This window comes from Sciurus vulgaris, assembly GCF_902686455.1.
Source record: "Sciurus vulgaris genome assembly, contig: HiC_scaffold_358_arrow_ctg1, whole genome shotgun sequence".
Taxonomy (NCBI): Eukaryota; Metazoa; Chordata; class Mammalia; order Rodentia; family Sciuridae; genus Sciurus; species Sciurus vulgaris.
In genome coordinates, this window is record NW_027632687.1 from 5,637 (window position 1) to 31,194 (window position 25,558).

The 25,558-nt window shown below is 35.6% G+C and overlaps 1 pseudogene across 1 annotated transcript; it reads left to right on the forward strand.

Moving 5' to 3' along the window:
- Positions 1–23,008: 23,008 nt before the first annotated feature.
- Positions 23,009–23,781, forward strand: LOC306652634 (inhibitor of growth protein 1-like; annotated as a pseudogene). The gene has a single exon. The product of its transcript is annotated as an inhibitor of growth protein 1-like (transcript).
- The last annotated feature ends 1,777 nt before the right edge of the window (positions 23,782–25,558 follow it).

Sequence of the window (25,558 nt, forward strand, 5' to 3'; positions counted from 1 at the left end):
AATAGAAAAGAGACTTAGAAAGTAAAATGTTCCCACCATTTGAAGAATGTTGTCTGTCATTTGAAGAAGTTAGACAAAAATAAAGGATAAAAATAGAAAATTTTATGAAATATAAAAAATAGAACAGATTAGTAGAGGAAATTAATTAAGGCTGAAGATAGGAGGGAAGCAAAGAGAGCAATGGTGAAAAGAATCTGAACAAACTTTACTGTGTACATATGTGAGAATACCACTGTGACATTCACCTTTATGTATATCAATAAAGCACAAATTAAGACAACTATAAACAAACAGAAAATGATATGTGGATTAGAGGAAGGCAATATCAGGAGGGAGGATGGAAGGAAACAGGAAAGTATTGGGTACTTAATTGGAGAAATTTGTATTCCATGCTTTATAATTATGTCAAAATTAATCCTGATCTTGTGTACAACAATAATGAAATGAGAAAAAGAATTTAACCACAATAAAAATCTATAAAAACTGTATGAACACTTGGAGAATGAACAATACATTTCCATGTTCAGTGGATCACTGATGAAGTTTGGGTAAATTTTTAAAAACCTCAGAATGAAATGAGAATAGAGATACAGCATCCTATAATCTATGGGATACAACAAAAACAGTTCTTTTTTCCAGTGTTTTATTTTCTTTTTCTGAAGCAGATTTATACATAATACTGGAATTCATTATGAGATATACATAAATTTGCAGAGTTGTCCCTTTCTTTTCCCTTCCCATTTCTCCCCGCAATCTAGCAAAAGCAGTTATATGAGGACACTTCATAAAAATGACTCTCTACATTTAAAAATCGGAGAAATTTTAAATAAAAAAACCTAATCTTGCAACCCAAGATATTAGGAAAACAACAATAAATTAATTTGAAAAAGTAGAATAAAAGAAATACTAATTATCAGTTTAAACTATATAATAGAAAATAAAAAAATACAAAGTAATAAAGGTATAGTGTTTATTTTTGAAAAGGAATCAAAATTGATAAACCCCTAACCAAGGTAATGAAAGGAAAGAGAAAGAAGAAACAACTAAATAAACCTAGAAAGCAAAAGAGAAATATTGAAACTGACATCACTGAAATCCAGAGTACTAGTAGGAATAATCTGGAAAAACTTATTGTTCAATAAACAGGAACATTGAGAAAAACATTATGAAGACTGACATGGTAAAAAATGGAAAGCCTAGAATATATGTATGAAGTAGTAGATATGAATCTAAACAACTCAAAATGTTAATCAAAGGAATGAAAAATCCAAACTAATAATAGGCAATTATATTGAAGCATAATAAAAAGCCTCCAGGACCAAAGGAGAACACAGGGCTGAATTTTCTCAGATATTCAAAGAAGAACTTTTACCAGTGCCCCACCATTATATGTTAGAGAGAAGGAAAGACTCTTCCAAAGTAATTCTACAAAGTCAGTATTACCCTGATTGAAAAGAAAAATAAGAACACAACAAGGAAAGAATAATACAGGATAATATCTTTGAGGGTTGTAGTCTAAAAATCTTTATAAAATACTTGCAAAATATATTCAACATCATATTAAAAACAACAAACACTTCCAGACAAAGTGCTGTATTTTTGCATTCCCAAAAATTCAGGAGATTGTGTCAGGATTTGTAGTTTCAGTCAACCTGGGCAATTTAGAGAACTGGGCTCACAGTGAACAACAAAAGGAGCTGGAGGTGTGGCCAATTGTAGAGTACACCTTGGTTAAGTCTCTGGGGTCTCACACACTCACACACACACACACCATACACCATGAGCAAGCTGGTTTTATTCAAGGGATGCAGGAATGGTTTAATATATAAAAACTAATAAAAATAATATACCACATAAAGAATCAAGGGCAAAATCATAAGTTAATTTCAACAGCTACAGAAAAAGTCATTGAAAATATTCAATAGCCCTTCATTACAAAGCCCTGAGGAACTAGAAAGAGGAGAAACTTACCATAACATAACACAGACCAAGTATAACTTTCCCCTTATAAATGAATTCTTTCTTTTTATATTAATCAAGCCATACATTTGGCTTACATTTTGATTCTTTTGTTATATGATAACTTACCACAGAATTGACTACTCCCACCATATTCTACAAATGTTGATTCTGTACATAAACCACAACTGTTACTATCCTTGTTATTAGGACCCTGAGGCCTTAAACTTATATCTAGGTTGTTTGGCATCATTATGTGCATATGAGAGATGATATGTAAAAAAGTTGAGAAAATACATACTTTTTAAAATTTTACCTTTTAAAAAAGGTAACTTTTTAAACTAATGTGACAACTAATGTGAAGAGAAAAAGTGGATTGTTCTTTATGCTGCAATGTTCTACAAGAGTGGTTTCAAACACCTTTTTCTTTACAGTTACAGTTACAGTTTTCAGGTAGTGCTCTGATTTCTGGTTCCCCAGTGTCAGTGTTTGCTTCTATAATAATAAAAACAAAGTAGACAGTATAGGAAAAACCTCCATAATTTAAAATCAATGAGCAGCTCAGCAATAGGTATTCTTCAAATAGTTTACCCTTTTTCCTCAACTCATTAGAAGTTTGATGTGATTCTCCTTCTTCAGGGACATTCTGAGAAGGAAAAAATATTTAGGTGTAAATGCACCAAATATGAAAACTTATCATAATAGTTTCCTTTACTGCAGGATACAAGAGAAAGAGAACATATTTCTGAGCAATTTCAATATAAAATCAAACTTCAATTCTTTAACTTACTAAGCTATGTCTTCTCATGGGGGTGAGAATGATTAGAGATAAGAGAGAGATCTGAAATGATACTCCCCTTACCTCCAAGATAATTGCACAAATACTGACATTCATAAAACTATTTTATTAATCCAAATTTCCTAGGATAAATTATAGCCATCTGTAGATTAGAGTGCTTTTAAAAAATTAGAAATATAAATGTGATGTTGTGAATGAGCTTTTGTGACTTATTTTGGCACAAATTATCTCATGAGGTGAAAGCAAGAGACCTAAGTTTTAAGAGTGCCTTATAAATAAAATCAGTTGGAATCACAAGGACTATGAACTCTGTCCATCCTGTGTGTCAAATAGCTAACAATAAATGTAAGTATAAATGTTGATCCTTCCAAGAAAGAGAAGAAGAATGCCACAATCTTGTGGTGGCAGTGAATGAAACCACACACAGTTACTATAAGAAAAGATTTACTAAGTAACCAAAGAATGGTGACAGAGCTGACTCAAAGAACAGACATTGGAGAGATGTTTTCTGCAAGGGAATACTGAGTCTTGATGTAAATCACAAAAAAAAAAAAAAAGCAAATCTTCATCTTAAGTCCAAATATACTTCATGATTAGAGGAGGCTTGGAGGATATTCTGGTTCCTACTTTCATATTTATGACATTTCTCTAACTTGTTTGCTTCTTTTTATGGCACCAATTCAACTCACCTGAATTTATATATCTCAGACATCAATGTGAATACAAACTTAAAGCATAATTTTTAGAATTTAGTAGAGTTAACTGATATTCATTTCATGCATGTTATTTAGAACACTTCATTAGCAATTTTTTCTACAAATTTATTCATGTTTAAAAAATTAAGAAGGTTTTTACTTTGAAACCTTATTGTAGATGCACCAGAAAATATGCAATTATATTTGTTAACTTTGAAAATCTCATTAAAATTCAAAAGGTATAAAGTGAATCGTTACATAACTAAGCAAATAACTTTTAAAATTTGGGATCTCAGAATGACATAATGGCTTGGATACTTTTAGACAGTATGATACAAAAAATTATGAAAGTAACATCATCATTTGGTTATTGGGAGTCTCTGCTTCTTCTGGTTGATCTGATTATTATTTTGCACAAGATATCTATCTTCAATTAAATGAAGAGTTTTAAATATACTCTTAGTGGAAAGAGCCAGAAAGCATGATGAAATCCCTTTTAAATGCAAATATTTTATAATTTTACTGTATTTTCATACCTTTATTTATTTACTTAATTTTATGTGATAGTGAAGATTGAACCTAGTGCCTCACACAGACTATTCAAGTGCTGTACCATTGAGTTACAACTCAGTCCCTAATCCATAAATTAGTATATATATGCTAAATTTCTGTTTCCATAATTTCTAACATTATTTTAGTGTAAAAATGGAGCAAAGAATAGAAATAATAAAAAAGTTCTCCTAGAAATGTATGGCAGTAAAATATAAAGGGTGTGTTAAAAGAAACTGCAAGCAATGTGCTTTACTTATTTCAATTTAAAGGCATGAGGAAAATTCCATGATTCTACAAAAAATAATGATCATAAATGTAAAAATCATGTAAGTGTGATTTAAATTTTGTACTAATGTAAAACTAACAAAAAATCCTTGACCAAATTTTCTATTTCTTCTGCAATAAGAAACTTATTCCTAATACAATTTTACTGTCACATATATTTTCCAGTCCAATGTCCAACCCCCACACTAAACTACTCAGTGGAACATTGGCATTCATACATGTTAAAAAATATCAATGTAATTCTGTTAATTTTTTTTTTCTGAGTGAATTTCCAAAAAATATATTAGGAAAACCATTGCTTAGTTTCAAGTATTAACACCTCAAAACTCAATATTAAGAGCAAGAGAATTAGTTCCACAAAAATCACTTTACCTTTAAATGATATTGATAGTGATAGCACAGCTCATCCAATGTAAGACAGGCACCATCAGGATCAGTTTCAGTGGGATGATGTTAGAGCAAAAATGTATAATAAAGTGGTTAGGTAGGTTTTTCTCAATAAATTCTGGTGAAAATTTGGATTCACCTGTATGAAATGCTATTTCTTGACTGATTTGATTAAAATATAAACTGTTTTATAAAACTCTGCCTCAACTTTTTCAAACTATGAAATAGTCAATGACCATACCCATTTTGTTGGTGGACCTTTAATTAATTTATTTATTTATGTGTGGTGCTGAGAATCTAAAGCAGTGCCTCACATGTCAGGCAAGTGCTCTACACTGAGCCACAACACAACCCCTCAATGAACACACTCTTAATTCCATTTCAGACTGACAGCCACTATATTGGCAGTACTTGAGAACAGTTTACTCTCAGAAACTGCCTGTCTTGAAGGCTGAAATTGAAATACAATTAATAGCTGTCATAATATTTTATTTTTCCTTGAAGTGGAACAGACGTTTGATAACCCAAGACAAGGTAGCAAAAAATATAATTGCTTGATCCTCGTAATGTAATTACAGTCAAATTTTTGTTTTAAAGGAAGAGCTGCCAGTGAGGACTATATTTAACTTATAGTTAAATGCAACTACATAACTTCCATTTAGGAATTATACAATAATATAAAAGGAATTAAAAACATTTCTGTTTAAGATGGATGGTACAATCCAAATGGGATATCCAAATATGGCCAGGTGAGTTTGCATGTTAGATTTGAGTTCCAATAACTTCCAGTGGTACCACTACTACCTATACATGCTGTTACCTCCTAAAATGTATGTCTGATAGTTTCAGTCATTTGGCTAAAGTAATTTAACAAAACAATATTTTTCATTACAGTACCAACAAGTTGACTGCAGGCTCTTCCATGATGCTACTGAATTAGAATCTATTCTAACCTGACTTGGTATTTTACAAAAAAATATAATCACTAAGATACTAGGAGTTTTATCAACTCAGCAAATACCCATCAGTATTTCTAGGGAAAAAATAGTTTAGTATGTAGCTTATTCAAGTTGAAAAAGGTATCTTCAACTCATGATATAAAGAAAAGCCCATTATTGTATTTGGTAATCACCAAATTTTATACCACAATGTTTAGAAACTATTGATTAGGAAATAACATTTTAAATATTGGAAACTATTAAAGAGATATAGGGGGAAAAGATTTAGTTGGATGATTAAGATTTAAACCTGGGAAGCATTCTGTTCAGAGCCGTCTGGCCACACCCCAGCCTTACCACATGTTGAGCTAAGATGGCACCTGCCAGGTGCTGGTGGGGCTTGTCTCTCCTACACAGATAACTGTCTGACAATACTACGTGCATATCTGGCTAGATCGCATGGTGCTTCATGAGTGGCCAAGTATGCTCCCTTGTTTGAACTCTGGTGCATGGACAAGTTTTGCCTTCACACGCTTTCCCCTGATTGGCTTTTGTACTCGATATTAACTGGGTTTATTCCCCCAATATATGAGACTTGATCAGGCTTTTGTCTTATCTCCATTTCTTTTGTCTCTTGTCTCTTCCAATCCCCACTCCCCCCTCCAGGTTCCTGTTGCAGTCCTGCGGGTTGGGACAGCATTAAAATAGTATTTTTTCAGGAATGTTTTCACTGAATATTTTTTATATTCTGCCTTTAGGATAACTAACAGTATGCTCAAGTACAGTTCATGGTAATGGTATAAATGACATATTGATATGTCACAGGACTTCACCACGCTAGGTCTTTGTTATCTTAGATAATCCACCTCTACTCTAGAAACTGCAAGATTTTTTAGGCAGCTCAGGTTTAGTTTAATGTGAATATTAAATATATTTCTTTAGAATGAATTTTTATAAACATTAAATGTAATTGGGTTTACAAAGGTCCTCTTTGTCAGGTATGGTGGCACATGTTTCTTATCCTAGACTCAGGAGGTTAAGGTAGGAGGATCACAAATTCAAGCCCAGCCTCACCAACTTAACAAGACCCTGTCTCAAAATAAAAATAAAAAGGGCTGAGGATATGACTCAGTTGTTAAGCATCCTGGGGTCAACCCCCAGTACCAAATTAAAAAAAAAAAATTAGAAAGGTCCTCCTTTCTGAACAAATTTGTACTTAATACATATATTGTACTTAATAATTCCAAACCAAGGCTTGAAAAGATAAATTTAACAATGCTCATAAATAGTTGAAGAATATTCTCAAATGAGTCTAGATAGTAATGTATGAACACTTTAAAACTCACTATTAAAGCATGAACAGGATTTCTCTTCAATAGATTTGAAGAACTTATGAAGAAGTATGGACACTGGTCAGTTTACAGAGGTCATCAAACCCAATTCAACACTTTCCAGATGGGGAAGCTAAAGGACGGAGCAGCTTGTATATCACACACACACTGGGGAGGAGCACAGAGGGAAGGCCACCTCCTCAGTAACACTGCAGGACTGTTTCTACCTCTGCTCCACCTAAATAATTTACAGTCTGTTTCAAGTTTTTCTACACACATAGACCTGTGAAGACTATTTCTTTAAGAATTAAATAGATACTACCTTGTACTCTATCAGATCACAATGGACTGAAATTAGAAATAAATGACAGAATAAAAACCAGAAACTTCTACAATACTTGGAGATTAAATAATACACTATTATACAATGAATGGATAACAGAAGACATCAGGAGGGAAATTAAAAAATTCTTAGAAGTAAATGAGAACAAAGACACATCATATCTAAATCTCTGGGACACTATGAAAGCAGTACTGAGAGGAAGATTTATTTCATGGGGCGCATTCAACAAAAGAAGTAGAAATAAACAAATAAATGACTTAACACTACAGCTCAAAGCCCTAGAAAAAGAAGAGCAGACCAACACCAAAAGTAGTAGAAGACAGGAAATAGTTAAAATCAGAGCTGAAATCAACGAAATTGAAACAAAAGAAACAATCGGTAAAATTAACAAAATAAATAGTTCGTTCTTTGAAAAAATAAACAAAATTGATAAACCCTTAGGCACACTAACAAAGAGAAAGAGGGAGAAAACTCAAATTACTAAAATTCGGAATGAACAAGGAAATATCACAACAGACACGAGTGAAATACAAAACATAATTAGAAGCTATTTTGAAAATCTATGCTCCAACAAAACAGAAAACCTCGAAGACATCAACAAGTTTCTAGAGACATACGAATTACCTAAACTGAACGAGGAAGACATACACAACTTAAATAAATCAATTTCAAGCAATGAAATAGAAGAGGTCATCAAAAGCCTACCAACAAAGAAAAGTCCAGGACCAGATGGGTTCTCAGCCGAGTTCTACAAAACCTTTAAAGAAGAGCTCATTCCAATACTTCTCAAAGTATTCCATAAAATAGAAGAGGAGGGAACCCTCCCAAACTCATTCTATGAAGCCAATATCACCCTGATACCTAAACCAGACAGAGAAACATCCAGGAAAGAAAATTTCAAACCAATATCCTTAATGAATATCGACGCAAAAATTCTCAACAAAATTTTAGCAAATTGCATACAAAAATATATTAAAAAGATAGTGCATCACGATCAAGTGAGTTTTATCCCAGGGATGCAAGGTTGGTTCAACATCCGGAAATCAATAAATGTCATTCACCATATCAACAGATTAAAAGTTAAGAATCACATGATTATTTTAATAGATGCAGAAAAAGCATTCGATAAAATACAGCATCCCTTCATGCTCAAAACACTAGAAAAAATTGGGGTAGTGGGATCATTCCTTAACATTGTGAAGGTCATCTATGCTAAGCCCATGGCCAATATCATTCTAAATGGTGAAAAACTGAAAGCATTCCCCCTAAAAACTGGAACAAGGCAGGGATGCCCTCTTTCACCACTTCTATTCAACATTGTTCTTGAGACTCTAGCCAGAGCAATTAGAAAAACCAAAGAAATTAAAGGGATACAAATTGGAAAAGAGGAACTCAAACGATCCCTGTTCACTGATGACATGATTATATATTTAGAGGAACCTGGAAATTCCACCAGAAAACTCTTAGAACTCATAAGTGAATTCAGTAAAATAGCAGGTTACAAGATCAATGCTCATAAATCCAATGCATTTTTATACATAAGTGATGAATCTTCAGAAAGAGAAATTAGGAAAACTACCCCATTCACAATAGCATCAAAAAAATAAAATACATGGGAATCAATCTCACAAAAGAGGTGAAAGACCTCTACAATGAGAACTACAGAACACTAAAGAAAGAAATTAAAGAAAACCTTAGAAGATGGAAAGATATCCCATGTTCATGGATAGGAAGAATTAATATTGTCAAAATGGCCATACTACCAAAAGTGTTATATAGATTCAATGCAATTCTAATTAAAATCCCAATGATGTACCTTACAGAAATAGAGCAAGCAATTATGAAATTCATCTGGAAGAATAAGAAACCCAGAATAGCTAAAGCAATCCTCAGTAGAAAGAGCGAAGCAGGTGGTATCGCAATACCAGATTTTCAACTCTATTACAAAGCAATAGTAACAAAAACAGCATGGTATTGGTACCAAATAGACAGGTAGATCAATGGTACAGAATAGAGGACATGGACACAAACCCAAATAAATACAATTTTCTCATAGTAGACAAAGGGGCCAAAAATATGCAATGGAGAAAAGATAGCCTCTTCAACAAATGGTGCTGGGAAAACTGGAAAACCATATGCAACAGAATGAAATTAAACCCTTATCCCTCACCCTGCACAAAACTCAACTCACAATGGATCAAGGAACTCGGAATCATACCAGAGACCCTGCATCTTATAGAAGAAAAAGTAGGCCCAAACCTTCAACTTGTTGGCTTAGGAGCAGACTTCCTCAAAAGGACTCCCATAGCCCAAGAAATAAAAGCAAGAATCAACAACTGGGATAGATTCAAACTAAAAAGCTTTCTCTCAGCAAAGGAAACAATCAGTAATGTGAAGAGAGAACCTACAGAGTGGGGGAATATCTTTGTCAATTATACTTCAGATAGAGCGCTAATATCCCACATCTATAAAGAACTCAAAAAACTCTACACCAAGAATACAAATAATCCAATCAACAAATGGGCTAAGGAAATGAACAGACACTTCACAGAAGAAGATGTACAAGCAATCAACAGATATATGAAAAAATGTTCAACATCTCTAGTAATAAGAGAAATGCATATCAAAACTACCCTAAGATTTCATCTCACCCCAATTAGAATGGTGATTATCAAGAACATTAGCAACAATAGGTGTTGGCGAGGATGTGGGGAAAAAGGTACACTCATACATTGCTGGTGGGGTTGCAAACTAGTGCAGCCACTCTGGAAAGCAGTATGGAGATTCCTCAGAAAGCTTGGAATGGAACCACCATTTGACCCAGCTATCCCACTCCTTGGCCTATACCCAAAGGTATATAATGTTTTTAAATCTTTAAAATATGTTATCTTATCCTTTAATTTGATTATAGTTGATATAACCATACAACAAAATCAACCTATTATTTGAGAATAAAATAATTTACATTAAAATTTAGTATACACTAAAAAAAGACACTACTTAAATCATAATGACTTTTACTTTGTAATACATATCCTGTTTATAATTAATAGTGGACTTAATATACAGTAAGTTTCCATTAAAAGTCACTAAAGCACACATTATGAACACATATGTAAAGAAAAGATTATCAGAATTATACACTGTCCTTAATATGCTATGGGCCTGGTGGATAGGGTAAGGGGAAGCAGGAAGAGCTGAAGGAGCTGGGGGTTGGGGTAATCAGTGTGTACCTGCACTTTCATCTTCACACTCTCACACTAACCTGGTCCATTTCCCATTATTTCTTTTACTATAACAGCCACCTCACTGCTCTAAGTTTTCAGGTCTGTTTTCTATCATTTTCTTCTCACTGCACAGTGTTAAGTTCAACCTTAGGCCTACCATGCAACATTTTCATGATTGCTAGTGTTCAGATATGGTGAGAATGTGTCCCCAAAGGTTCATGTGTTAGAAAGTTGGCCCCCAGTTTGACAATGTTTGGGAGGTGGTAAAATCTTAAGAGGTAGTGTCTGGTAGGAAGTCATTGGAAACAACTCTCAGAAAGGAATACTGCCCATCTCATTGGGCTAGGCTAGCTTTCAGAGGACTAGACTTGTGTTAAGAAGTAGGGCCACCTTACTGCTTGGATATTTCCAGATACACTGCTCACTTCTCTCACATAAGTTTTCTCCATCTGCCATGTTACATTGCAGCATGATACCCCCACCAGATGTTGCTGCATGAGTTTGGATTTTCAGCCTACAAAACCCTGACCCAATGTAAACCTCTTTCTTTACCAAGTAACCAGACTCAGATATTCTGATACAGCAACACAAAATAGATTAATACCATCCATTATTCTACATCAAACTGACACTACCACTCCCCAACCTGCATATAATATTCTGCAGCCAGATTGAATTACTTCCTTCTAATTGTTTTTAATAGGAAACATTACATAAAGTGTTTTGAAACTGTGTATCTATGTATGTGCTGTTCTTTTGATCTCATTTCTTTAATAAATGCTTGCTATCCCTTGAAGATACAGGTCAATTATCAGGCTTACAATGTGATTTACTTAATTTTTAAAAAATATAAACTTACTTAGAATAGGGATCACATTTGATTTCTCTTTTATACAAGAGTACATAGCACAATCTCTGACTGCTGAAAATATGGCCAAAATATGTTTTCTTGTTTTTAAGTAATAAGACATGAAAAACCACACTGTTTAACCTTTTCATCAAATTCATGGTAAGCATTCTTTTCTTTTAAAAGTAATTTTTATTAAGTTCTACCTAATATTTATAATTACAAAACTCATTTTAAATGCTTTAATTTTATAATATCTTACATTAGTCAATTTTCAGGTTGAATGAGAATTCAGGATTCAGGGAATTTAAGCAACTAAAAAATTTTAAGTTATTTAAATTTATCATCAAATCTTTTAAATGAACTCAAAAGAATGGATTTCAAAATAGTTTTCAGGCAAAAAGGAAGTCATCATACCTGTTTTGCATGCTATATTGTGCATGTATTGAAAACCACAGAGCAGCTCTTTTTTCAGTTTTAGATGGTGTAGAATAAATATTATATTAATAATAAAGGCTTCAGGGAAGTTAGGATATTAGTTTTAGTGCTATATATGGATATCATATAATATTAAAAGTCACAAGACTGCTGTTATATACATTTTTGATGCTGCTATGATATTGTATTTTATTAAAGACCATGGGAAACAACAATATCAGTTTTAGAGGCCACGGCATGGATATCATATTAAAATCAAAGGCCATAGTGGGAGGGATAGTGAAGAATGAAGGAACTTTGGATTGTTCAGAGGGGAGTGAGGGGAGGTGTAGGGTGTGGGGAAGGGAAGGAGTTTAGAAAGAGACAGTTATTATTACCCTATATACATGTATGATTATACTACTGGTGTGACTCAGCACCATGTAGAATCAGAGGAATGAGAAGTTATGCTCCATTTGTGTGCAATGTATCAAAAAGCATTCTACTGCCATGTATAACCAATTAGAACAAATGAAAAAAACAATTAAAAATTAAAAATCAAAGGCCAATTGGCAGCCATTAAATTAATTTAAGATGCTATAATTTGGATATCATAATAGTATTAAAGACCACAGGGCAGCAATTTCATTAATTTTTTATCTATACTATGGATATCACACTAATATTAAAGTCTACACAGTAACTATCCATAGTACCGTATCTAAAACTAATGTAGTAATATTTTATTATTATAATAATAATATAGTATTTAAAACTAAACTAGTATAGTATCTAAAACTAATATAATACAGATACTACATTAGTATCAAAGGGTACAAAGAACACATTTTATTAGTTTAAGATGCTAGAATATTCATTTTTACTGATCTGATTTTTAAGGGCAGGTAATATTACTTTAAGATGTTATAGTATGGCTATAGCATTAATATTAAATGCATAGTGGAGATAGTATAATACTTTTATATTCTATGACATGGAAATCACATTAACTTTGTAGGCCACAGAGAAGTGAGTATAATTAGTTATAGGCCACAGTATGGATCTTATGTTAATATTAAAGACCAAGTGGGAGTCACCCACCCCATCTTCTTCTAAAATGAGAGATCAACTGTGTCTTTCAACAAGGACTTCCTGCTAGTGGAGTGGACACAATACTCCTCCAAGACCATGACAGTGCCCAAGCAAATCATCAAGCAAGCAAATCACTGCAGCTAAGCAGCACAAGTGCATTATGGACTGTGTGGTTCATATCCCCAGGGAGCAGGAAAAGTCCTGTTTTTCTGGCATGGTAGCCTGGCCAAAGTCATCAGATACTTCCCCACCCAGGCTCTCAAATTTCCTTAAAAGATAAACAGAAGCAGATCTTCCTGAGTGGTGTGGACATGAATACCCAGTATGGCGATACTTTGCAGGGAACCTGGCATCAGGTGGTGCTTCAGAAGCCATACCCTTGTGTTTTGTGTATCCTGTTGATTTTGCCCAAACCTGTCTAGCCGTGGGGAAAAGTTGGAGCTGAAAGGGAATTCAAACGCCTGGGTGACTGGCTGGTTAACATCTACATATCTGATAGGATTGAGGGTCTGTACCACAGCTTTAATGTGTCTATGCAGGGTACTATCATCAACTGAGCTTCCTACTCTGCTATCTGTGATCCTAAAAAGGGAATGCTTCCAGATTCCAAGAATACTCACATCTTTATCAGCTGGATGACCACAGTCTGTTACTGCCATTTTTGTATAACTTCCAATTCATTTGATACGGTTTGCCACTGTACGATGATGTAGTTAGAGTGCAAAGGAACTGAAATCGTGTCTAAAGACAACCTTCACTACTGGAGGAAGATTCTGATGAAGGAGGCAAAGCTTCTTCAAGGGCACATAGTCAAATATTCTCAGAGGTATGTTTTGCTTTTGTACTTGTCTCCTATGATGAAATAAAGAAGTTCACATAAGTTATTTCCTGGACTTTTTTCCACTGTGAACAGGCATGTTGTATTATATAGTGTCTTGGATATTCTGAACACTCTTGGCTGCTTATCAATGACAACTATGTACTTGTTGAAAATGGGAAGAAATAATATTCATCTGACCAGTTTTCTCTTAAAGCTGTAATGATAATGATGATAATGATGTAGCTCAATGATATTTTATATACATATTTTTAGTTGTAGGTGAACACAATATATTCATTTTATTTTCATGAGTTGGTGAGGATTGAACCTAGGGCTGCACAAGTGCTAGGCAAGTGCTCTACCACTGAGCCACAACTCCAGCCCAGAATCATATTTTTTTCAATCCTTCTGATAACAAATTTGGAGAAATGAAAATATCTAAAAACAAACAAACAAAAAGACCAGATGGGAGTTATTAAATTAGACGTAGATGTCATTGTATGAATATAGAATTAGCATTAATGGTCACAGGACACCTATTATAAAAGAAGCTGTAATAGAATATCATTTATATTAGAAGCCACAGTGCAGCTGTGGCTTTAGATACTATTGTATAGATATTATATTAGTGTGAAATGTCAAAGGTTTCTATTTAACTAATTTTAGATCATATAGATTAGATATTAGTATTGCAGCCCACAGTGCTGCTATTATATTATTTTTACCTGGTATGGTATGTATATCATATTAATATTAATGGCTAAAGGGAAAATAATACATTAGTTTAAGATGTTGTCCAGAGGTAATCATTGTACTCTGAAGGCCAAAGGAAGTTCTTATGACAGTTTTAGATGCTATAATATACATATTATATTAGTATTAAAGTTCACATGGAAGCTCTTCCTTTAGACTTAAAGGCTGTAGTCTGGATACCACATTAGTAATGATGGTCAATGGAAGCTCTTTTACTAGTTTTACATGTTATATATGTACATTGTATTAATATTAGATACTAGAAATTAATTTATTACTTTTTTTGGTACAGGGGACTTACTGAACTCAGGAACACTCAACCACTGAGCCACATCCCCAATCCTATCTTGTATTTAATTTAGAGATAGGGTATCACTGAGTTGCTTAGTGCCTCCCCATTGCTGAGGCTGGCTTTGAACTCACCATCCTCCTGCCTCAGCCTCCTGAGCCACTGGGATTATAGGCACACACCACCACATCCAGCTCATTATATTACTTTTAAAAGCTATATTATCAATATGATTTAGCCACGGGACTGCCTTTTATCACTTTCTGATGCTGTAATATAAATATCACATCAGTATTAAACATCAAAGTTAAGATTTTATTCAGTTTCTCATGCTCTAATATGGAAATCATATCAGTAATAAGGCCATAAGGTAGCTATTTTATCAGTTTCTGATACTATAATATATATATCATATTGGTATTAAAGGGCACTAAACAGCTATTTCATCAGTTTCTAATGCTGTACTATAGATACATCATTCATAGTAATGCCCACAGGCAGGTAAAATGGTTTATTATTTTAGTACTAAAGGTAACAATGCAGCTATTACATTGGTTATGGGTATTATATTAAGATTAATGACCACAGGGAAGTTATTCTATTAGTTTCTTATGCTGCATATTGATATTCAATTGTACTAAACCCAAAAGAATTTTTATTCTAATTTTACATGCTATAGTATATATAGTATGACCCACAGAGCAAGCTATTTTATTAGTTTTACATTCTGTAGTATGAATATTACATTAATGTCAAAGTCTATATAGGGTATAACCTTATATTAAGAAGCCACTAAATGGATATAACATTAATGCTAACTGACCCATCGTGACTATTACATGAGTTTTCCATGCTAGAATATGGATATGATATTAATGCTATGGATCACAGGGCAGCTCTTGTGTTAATTTAAGATGTATGTACAGATGATATATGAGTACTAAAGGCCACAGGGCAGGAAGTATGAGCTTTACTTGTAGTAGTGTAGATACTATATTACAAATAGACACCACAAGGAAACCATTGTTACTTGTAAATGTCCTGTTATCAATATAATATTAATTATAAAGGCAAAAGGGAAACTCTTTAAAACTATCAGATGCTATAATATAAGTACATTTTAAATTATTAAGTCCATAGAGCAAATATTTTATCTGTTTTCTATTCTAGAGTATCAGTATTAAAGGCCAAAGTGTAGCTATTTTATTACTTTCTCATCCTATAATGCAGATCTCATACCAGTACTAAAGGAAACAAGACATATTTATCAGTTTCTGAAGCTATACAATGGACATTCTACCATATGGAAGGCCACAGAACAGCAGTTATATCACTTTTAAATTATGATATAAATAATTTATTAATATCAAAACAAACAGAAGAGCTGCTATAGCATATAGGTTTAAAATACAGATAATACATTAGTATTGGAGCCACAGTGCAGTTATTTTATCAGTGTTAAGGATATATGTGGATATTGTATTACTACTAAAAGATACAGGGAGCAATCATATTAGTAATAGGTGATTTTTTTAACTTTATCATATTAGAATTAAAGGCCACAATTTATATATGATATTATTTTCTGATGCTGTGCTATGGATGTAACATTAATAATAAAGACCACAGAGCATGGAAAATGAATTTTCATTTTGGTACCATATGCCACAATGCAGGCACATTATGATGTTTAAAAGCCTCAATGTGGATACCATCTCAGCACAGAGGGTCACAAAGCAGAAACTTGCAGTTCCTGTGTTTTATAATGATAACTATCACTGCCAAAGACTTGGCAGCAGCTTCTCTATCACTTTCCATGTTCTATTATGCTTGTCATATACTAAAGACTACAAAGTCACCTGTTACATGAATTCTTCATGGGTCCGTGGGAATAGCTACCAGTCCAAAAGGACGCAGGGAAGCTATTTGATCAAGTTTTGATACTACTACATGGACAACATTGCAATATTAAATGCCCAAGTGTTTCAATTTTATCACTTTTCATGCCATAATTTGAATCCCTTTTCAGTTTTAAAGTCCAAAAGGCAGTTATTTTATCAGTTATAGATGTATGAAATGGGTATCTGGTCATTACTGAAGGCCCCAATGCATCTGTGGTATTAGTTTAAATGCCATTAGGAGGATAATTTACTAATTTGGAAAGCCCCAGGGAGTTGTAATATCAATCTCAGTTTTCAAATACAGATATCCTAGTAGCATTAATGCCATAGGGCATTTATTATATGAGAATTGAAGCTCTATGTGAATATTAGATTATTATTAAAGGTCTGCAGGGAATGATTAGTAACAAATGTCACCATATGGTTATATTAACATTAAAGGCCACACTATATATGACATCATATGATCTGCATGAATACAAGTGACATTAATAACTAATGACTAGAGTGAATGCCACAAGGATTTTCTTTTTCATTCAAAAGTCCACAAGGTTACCCTATTATCAGTTTTTAAAGCTATAATATGGATACCATGTCAGTATTGAGGGCCACAAGACAGTTTCCTTGTCAGTTTTCAATGCTACAAGGTGGATTTCAAATGAGTGCTGAAGTCCACAGGTCATCTATTTTATCATTTTTACATGCTACAATATGGAAAACATCTTAATACGCAAGGCCACCAGGCAGCACTTTTATCAAGTTTTGATACTATAATATCGACATTATGTTCCCAATAAGGCCACAGACATTTAAAATGGATTATCACTTTCTACAAATGCACAAGGCAGCCTTTACATTAGATTTGGATGTTACAGTGTGTAGAGTATATTAACATAAAAGGTCACAGAGAAGCAATGATATTAATTTTACACCCTACATTGTGATATCAAAATAGTATTATAACCAGAATAAGTTATATTAATTTTACTTGCTAAACTATGGATATTTTATTAAGTTATTATTAAAGGGCATATGGCAGCTGTTATATTAGCATTAGGTAATTACTATGGGTACCTTTTTACCATTAAAAGCCACAGGTCTTATATTACCTTCTTATCTTTTTTTTTTTTTTTTTTTTTGCGGTGCTGCGGATTGAACCCAGGGCCTTGTGCTTGCAAGGCAAGCACTCTACCAACTGAGTTATATCCACAGCCCATAGTTTCTTATCTTACAGTATGGATATGACATTAATAATTAAGCACAGTACAAATGAAACATGAATTATCATTTTAGTGTGAGAGGCTGATGGGTAGCTATTATATTAGTTTTTAATGCTATGTCATGTATATTATACTAACAGTAAAGGTTACAGAGAATCTAGCATATTAATTTTGCATGCTATACTATGGATGCCTTAATAATAGTAAAACCACAGGGCAGTTATTAGCTTCATTTGCTATGGTGTGGACAATACGTCAATATTAACAGTCACAGGTTAGCTCTTACAACTCTCTTAGATGCTGCAGTATGGATAGTTTATTAATAATAAAGTTAACAGGGAAGCTATAGTATTAGTTTTATAGTTTATATGATGGATATTAGTATTAAAGACAACAATGCACTTACTATGTTACTTAAGAGTATATACATTAAATAACTATTAAGAGCCTGTAGACTTCTATTTTATTAATTGTAGATGCCATAATTTGCATATCATGTAAGTATTACAGGTCACAAGGGAGCAATTACATTATTTTAGATTGGCTATCATATTAATATGGTCATAGGCAAGCTATTATATTAACTCTAATTACTATAGAATGGATATACTCTATATTATTGTATTTAAAGATCATAGGGCAGCTACTATTTCATGTTAAGGGGCAAGTATTGATATGTTATTAATATTAAAGGCCACAGAACAACTGTAATATTAGTTTTAGTGGTCACATTGTGGATATAATATTAATTTTAAATGCCACAGGATAGCTATTATATTATAGGCTATCTAATGGGTATTGCATTAGTCATAAAGGTCACAGGACAGCTATTTTATGAGTTTTAGATGCTACTGTATTGATATTATATAGTATTAAAAGGTCAAAAGGCATCTATTTCTTCAAATTCATTTAGGGTGACTTCCTCCAAAAGACCACAGACAATGTGGACACACAGAGACAGAAACTTCCCAATGAGAAACCTGAAAGGCCCTGCCTCAGCCATGTGAGCACAGTCACTACTAACAGGACATTCCCTTGTGGGGCCTGAGATGACAGAGATGCTGTCAACCTCTGTGACCTGCCTCACCAAGACCCACAGCCTCAGGATAAATATGAAGATAAAAAGTAAACCCCAATAGAGAACAATGTAAAAAGTATCTGAAAGGCCCTCCTCAAACTTTTTACAGTCAGCAGAACAAGAAAGGTCTGAAAAACTCTTCACCACCAAGGAGAAGTCTATAGGGACAAAAACTGAATGTCAGTTGGGATCCTAGATGGGGTCCTGGAACAGGAAGAGGCAGAACTGTGAATCCAAAGGAAATGCAACTGCACTTAGTGATAGTACACTAGTGTTGTTCTTCATGACACATTTTCTAGGGTGTTAACCCATCTGAGACAGTGCACATAAATCATACCAACAGAAAAATGAGGATGAGGCTACCTGGGAAATTTCTGCACTTTCTTTGCAATTTTGCTATAAAGATAAAAACTACTCAAAAATCAATCCTTAAGACATCATTATGTTTTCAAACACTTGGTTTTTTATGCAATTATAATTGCTGATAACTGACATTCTAACTAGTTCTATATTTTACTATGAATCCAAAAGTATTTTAACAGAAAATTAAACCATTTCATCTCATATGTAATTCAAGATAGTGCCACTTTTACAGGTTTTATGTTGAAATAAAAACACACATAGGTCAACTTATATTTTTATGCAGTCACGAGGTACTAGATGTGGCTTCTAAAAGCTTGACCACTTGCACTAGAGGAAAAAATAACATTTTAGAGACTCCTTCAACTCATGACTGAACTTCATCAACAGAGGGATTTTACTGTGACTGAGTTACTTATCCCAAAGAATCCTTGGCCTTTTTTATTTCTATTCATACTCTTTAGCAGTAATAAATTCAAATTGGCATTTGACAAATAGTCAAAGAGAAGAAAAAGGAAAACAGATTGGCAACCACAGTGGATGATGCCTCCTAAGCAGAACAGGTTAGAAGGACACCAGAGTCCATCACCTACACTATGCTCTACAAGCAGTGCAGAAACTGGGGAAACATAGTCCATGGATGAACTTAGATGCTGCTATGATTTGGAAAATTACTTTTCCTTTTAGAAATCACAAACCATTATTGGGAGGCCCAAACTCTTGAATGGTTCCAAATTGAGTTGAACTTCTAAGTGATTTTATTATCACTCCATCTGGTCATAAAATTTATGATAACTAAAAGGTCTAGATGCTGGGGATTCAGTTCAATAGAAGAGCACTTGTCTAGCATGCAGGAGGTCCTGAGTTCAACGTCCAGCACCACAAAAGAAAAAAAAAAAAAAAAAAGAACCATGTCATATTTACATAATCAAGTACAAAATGAATAATCACTTCTTCTAGCAAAACATGTTAGATCTGAAGAGTGGACACTATCAAAATAAAAATATTCTCCTCAGAGTGGATTGTACAGCTAGACTATCATGAACAGTGGTGCCTCATCATAGATCATGTTCATATTAAGCATACACCAAAACAAAAAAATCTTTACTGACTGTTGACAAGGCAAAATGGACACGGTCTAGCTTAGGAAAGGACACATTCAAAGCATATAATATATCGAATCCTCCAGGACAAGCCAGGCACTTTGACACCAAGTGCTGTTACCTCAGGACTTGGCAGGCTAAGGAAGGGGGAAGAAATATTTGGGACCCACCTGGGTGTTTAGGCAAGACCCTGTCTCAAAATAAAACATTTAAATGGCTGGGGATATATATAGCTCAGTGCTTACCTAGGACATGCTACAATCACTTTGTTCATTTCTCACTGCCAAAAAATGAGTGCAGGCCAAACACTTTATCATAAAACAGGGCAGAAGTCATTATTCAAACCTCCCCAAATGATCAAACTAATTTGGACCATGTTCAGCTCATAATATAATGTGTCAAACCCCTGCTTCTACTAATTCAAATATCATGACCTTTTAAATATAATAAAAATTGTATGTACTTTGTTAGTAAATTCAACTAATATGAGAGGTATACATGACTTTGATCTAAAAGTCATAGGGGCACTGGTATTATGATAAAACCTAGTCATTGCACTTCCTGTGACAATAGGCCCATCCCCTTGATGGCAAGGAATAAGAGAAAAACTTTCTGATGAATGTACAACTTTAGGAAGTCAAACAGATACACTTTCTAAGTGTGAAAATTAGAAAAGAAAATGATTTTCAAAAGATTTTTAAAAAATATATCAGAATTACAAAAAGTAAATGCTCTCTTGTCCCTTAAATAATATAATGATATGAGTCCTGGGGAAATTTTATATAGAATGGTTTTAAATACCATGCCATATAATAGCTGACATTAAATATATCACCATTCTGCTTCTATCTTCTAAAAAGGATTTGAAAATTTTTCTTAGAATAAAGTCATCTGAATTAGGAAGATTTATTGTGGTATTGTGTATGTATACATGTGTATGTGTGTGTATGTGTGTGTGCTGCTGAGATCCAAGCCAGGGTTTCTCACATGCTAAGTAAGTGTTCTGCCACACTAATATGCACACAGTTGAGCCACCCTAAGCTGCCTTCCAGTAATGTCCCAAGATGTTCTGTCCTGACCCACCCCAATCCCCCAACCCACCCTTCCTGACCCACCACTCCTTGCCCTGACACACCAATCCTTGCCTTGCCCCATCCTGCCTTGCTCTGCCCTGATTGGAGGGTGGCCTGACCCAAGGGCGGCAACCTTATCAAGAGAGGGTGCATCACCTATAGCAGTCACTGCCACAGGATGGATTGAGCACGTGGAGTCCCTGGCCTCCCTTCCATCTTTGCCCAGCACCTGAGGTCTCCCTGTCCTGGATCCCTGACTTCCAGGGCCAGACTCCTGAGTTTGGTCTCACGTTGAGCTTCTGCTGCCCAAAGACACACCAACCCGTGTCCCTGCCCAAGGTGCAGGCCTTACCTGAAGGCGACCTGACCTAAGGGAGTCAGCCTTCCTCAAGGGCAGTGTCCTGACCTAGGGCAGCGGGAGATGGCCTTTCCCTAGGACAGTGGCGTTACTGAGTCAGCCTTACTTGAGGGTGGTGGTAGGTGGCATTACTCAGGGGTGGCCTTACCCAAGGGAGGTCTTCCCCAAGTAAAGGCTGTCCAACTGACCCAGGGGAAGGGCTGTGACCTTCTCCAAGGGAAGGGCAGTGGTCCAACTAACTCAGAGGCACATGGTGCAGGCAATGTCTCCACCAGCTATGAAGCAGGCAGACACCAATACTGGACACAATGCCAATGCCTCCAGGACAGAGTGGGCAGGTCCAGAAATGCACTGTGCATCCAGCTATCCAGCCCACACACCGTCTGAAAGCTGGGCATGAGCAAAAATCACCGGCGGTCTGGGCACACCTCCGTGTGGCTCTGCCCACTGTGGACTCGCCCTGTCTGAGTCCCAAACCACATGAGATCTGCTTTGGGGACCCAAGACACTCACAGGGAGGAGATATCACAAGAACTAACCACTCCTTCCCGCCCTTCTGTCCTTGTTTGGGCACTGGTGAGCACACAAAGTGGCTCAGTCCAGTGAGAGTCACGGTGGAGGTCCTGGGGATGCAGATGCCTCCCCATCCCTGCCACGCCCCAGTAATGGGGCCTTCTGGTACCAGGTGTATTCAGTTCCTGGGTTGGGGACAATGCCTCACAGGGTGAGTTTCAGGAGGCATTTTTGGAGAGTGCTCACTAAAGGGTCTGAAGTGCTCAGGGCTATCCCATGATGAGGTCCTTTTAAAGTGTCCACTTAGGGGACAAGTGCAGCTCTGCCTACCAGGCTGGGCCCCCCTACTCTGGTGTGGCAGTGAGGGGCCATTGACTCTCGACCCCTGACCTTCTCTCTGGGGTGGGAACTAATAGGATCTGACTGCCTACCCCTGCATCATACCAGACCAGTGAGGGTTCATCTGGGAGCCTCTCCTCCAAAGCCCACTAGTACATGCTGGGTACTATGGCCTGGGCAGGTACAACTGCTGGACAGATAGGCAGGGTTTCTGGGAGAGTCAGTGGTGATGGGAGAGCAAGAGCTCTGCATTTTGCAGATCTGATTTTAGGGGGAGGGATGAAGAAAGCAAAGAGCCACACAGAGTGGAGGGGGTTTCACTCTGAACTATGCTGAGTCATGCCAACAGGAAGCAGATCCACCTGGCAAACTATGTAGAGAATTACCTGGCCTCCATTGACTCTCTGCCTTTACACCTGAAGAGAAATGTCTCAGTGATGTGGGAGATTGAAGTGAAAAGCCCAAGAAATCCTGAAAGAACAGGATGAGCATTATGAGAAATTGAAATGAGAGACAGATGGTGCCCAAAAATTTTGAGTGCTGTGCTGCATCTAGAGAGCCCTGATTCCGAGCCAGGAGCTGGATGATGAGAAGATTCAAATCCTGAGTCAGATGGTGGAATTGGCAGAGAGCCAGACCAGACAAGTGGACAGTCATGTGGAACTCTTGGAGACACCTCAAGAGATCAAGGACACCACTGGTAACAGCTGCAAAGCTGGCCAAGAGAAGGCAAAGAACAAGACAGTTGCACAGGCAGAAAATTCAAATTACAAGTGTACCCTGTGGCCACTCAACAATGTGAATCAAGTGATGAATGTATCTAATAATAATCATGACCATGATGATGTCACCTCAGGAACGCCCAAGGACAAGAACACAAAGACCTCAAAGAACAGGATTCATAACCAAAGCACAGAAGGAAGCAAACCCTGCAAACCTTCCCAGTGATGAAAATGAGCCCACATACTGTCTGTGCAATCAGGTGACCTATGGGGAAATGATACTTAGCGGAAATAGCAAGTGCCCCCACAAGATGGTTCTACTTCTCCTACTTGGAACTCAGTCACAATCCACAGGACAAGTGGTAGCGTACCACGTGTAAGGGCAGAAATGAGAAAATGATGGGCAAAGCATTGAAGAAGTCCAAAAAAAAAAAAAGCCTATAAGAGGTAGAGGTAGTTTATGGACATTCTCTAGTAGAACAGAATCAGTCCATGTGTGTATTGCATTGCTGCCTATGTTGAGGTGTGTGAATTGTCAAATGTATATTTTCAAGAAATGTTAGAAACGGTGCAGTTCCCTTCTTTGGGAGGGCAGTGATTCTCTCGGCCTTTCATTTTCACTGGTCACATGTGTGAGATGACAGTGTGCTGTGGATCAACATTTTAGGAACTATAAATTATAGGTTTGAATTAAACACTTTTTAGAAAAGGTGTCCACATACCTTCCTGAAGTTCTGCCCCCCATGTTAATGGTAGGCAGCTCCTGAGCCTAAGCCTCTCACCTCAGGTTCCTGAATATGGACCTTCAGCTCCCTGAGACCTTGGCCTGACTGGGGGATGAAACTTCGAATAGTCAGTGAGTGCATCACACTTGACAAACTGAAGATGTTTTGCACTCAGAGTACTTAAGCATCCTGCAACATAGTACTTAAGGAAAGACTTGAGGATGAGAGAAAGAATGGAATTTTAATCAGGCAGCTAGGAAAGAACTGCCAATACTGATCCTGATTGAAGATTGCCCTTACTGGTTTCCGAAGGTACATTAGAATTAGAAGATCCTCGATAAACAGGTTACTGGTTTTCATGGAAAATGATCATATACACAGTGTTTAGAAAGGAAACAATAGCAAGGTAAAAGCTTCAAATTATAAAATAAGTTAAGAACCAAATTGCTGGTAAGGCGGCCAACTGTTCAGCTCAATATAATTTTGAGTCTAAGGTATGAGTGTATACCCAGGGCTCTGAACTATGCAAATCTCTACTCATCGACCTTCTGTAGTGTAGTTATGGGCCATAGATTCATGTAGTCCCATCTTTGGCTCTCTTGCCTTTGCCTGGACCACTCCTAAGTGATAGACTTGCAGAACAGTTTTACACGATTAGATTTCTGCTATTCCAAGCAGAAATTGTAGCTCATGAAAATATCTTACCATAAGTAAACTAAGTACAAATACTAATGTAAGTTAGGAAGAGGGCGAAAGTCATTGATCATCTGTTTTGACTTGCCTTCCTTTCTTCACATATTTTCTTTTTCCTTTCTGCTATAGCACTTTTTCACAACTAGATTTCTAATAAATTACCATTAAACACAGTTTTTTTTTTTTCTCTTTTTTCTTTTTGTTGTGCTGGGGATTTAACCCAGGGCCTTTTACATGGGAGGCATGCACCCTACAACTGATCTATATCTCCAACCACTACTTTATTTTAATAAGGCTACTAATATGTACTTTATTAATAAAAAGTGCCAGTGTTATGAGGATAGTTCAACTGCAAATAATTAAGCTAGCAGCTCTTTATCTTCCTGGGTACACATACCTCAGGGGACCATCCACCTCCACCCTCAGACCATTTCTGATTATGTCTCCATTTAACACTTTCAGCATATCATTAAATTATTGTGTATGTGTATTGCTACTGTTTGTAACCCATAAAAGTGGTTGCATTTCTAATGTGTCCACTCTTTCTCCTTACAGCCTGTTACAAGGTTTGCTACAATATAAATATTTTATACCCATTGTTTGCTCCAATATTAATACCCATTGTTGAATGGTAACTTAAATTATTTTATCTTCTAGAATTAGAGATCTAGTTAAACTTTAATGTAGATTGTCCATAGATAATGTATTCCTAGAGTTCTTCATAGATTTTTTAGAGAAA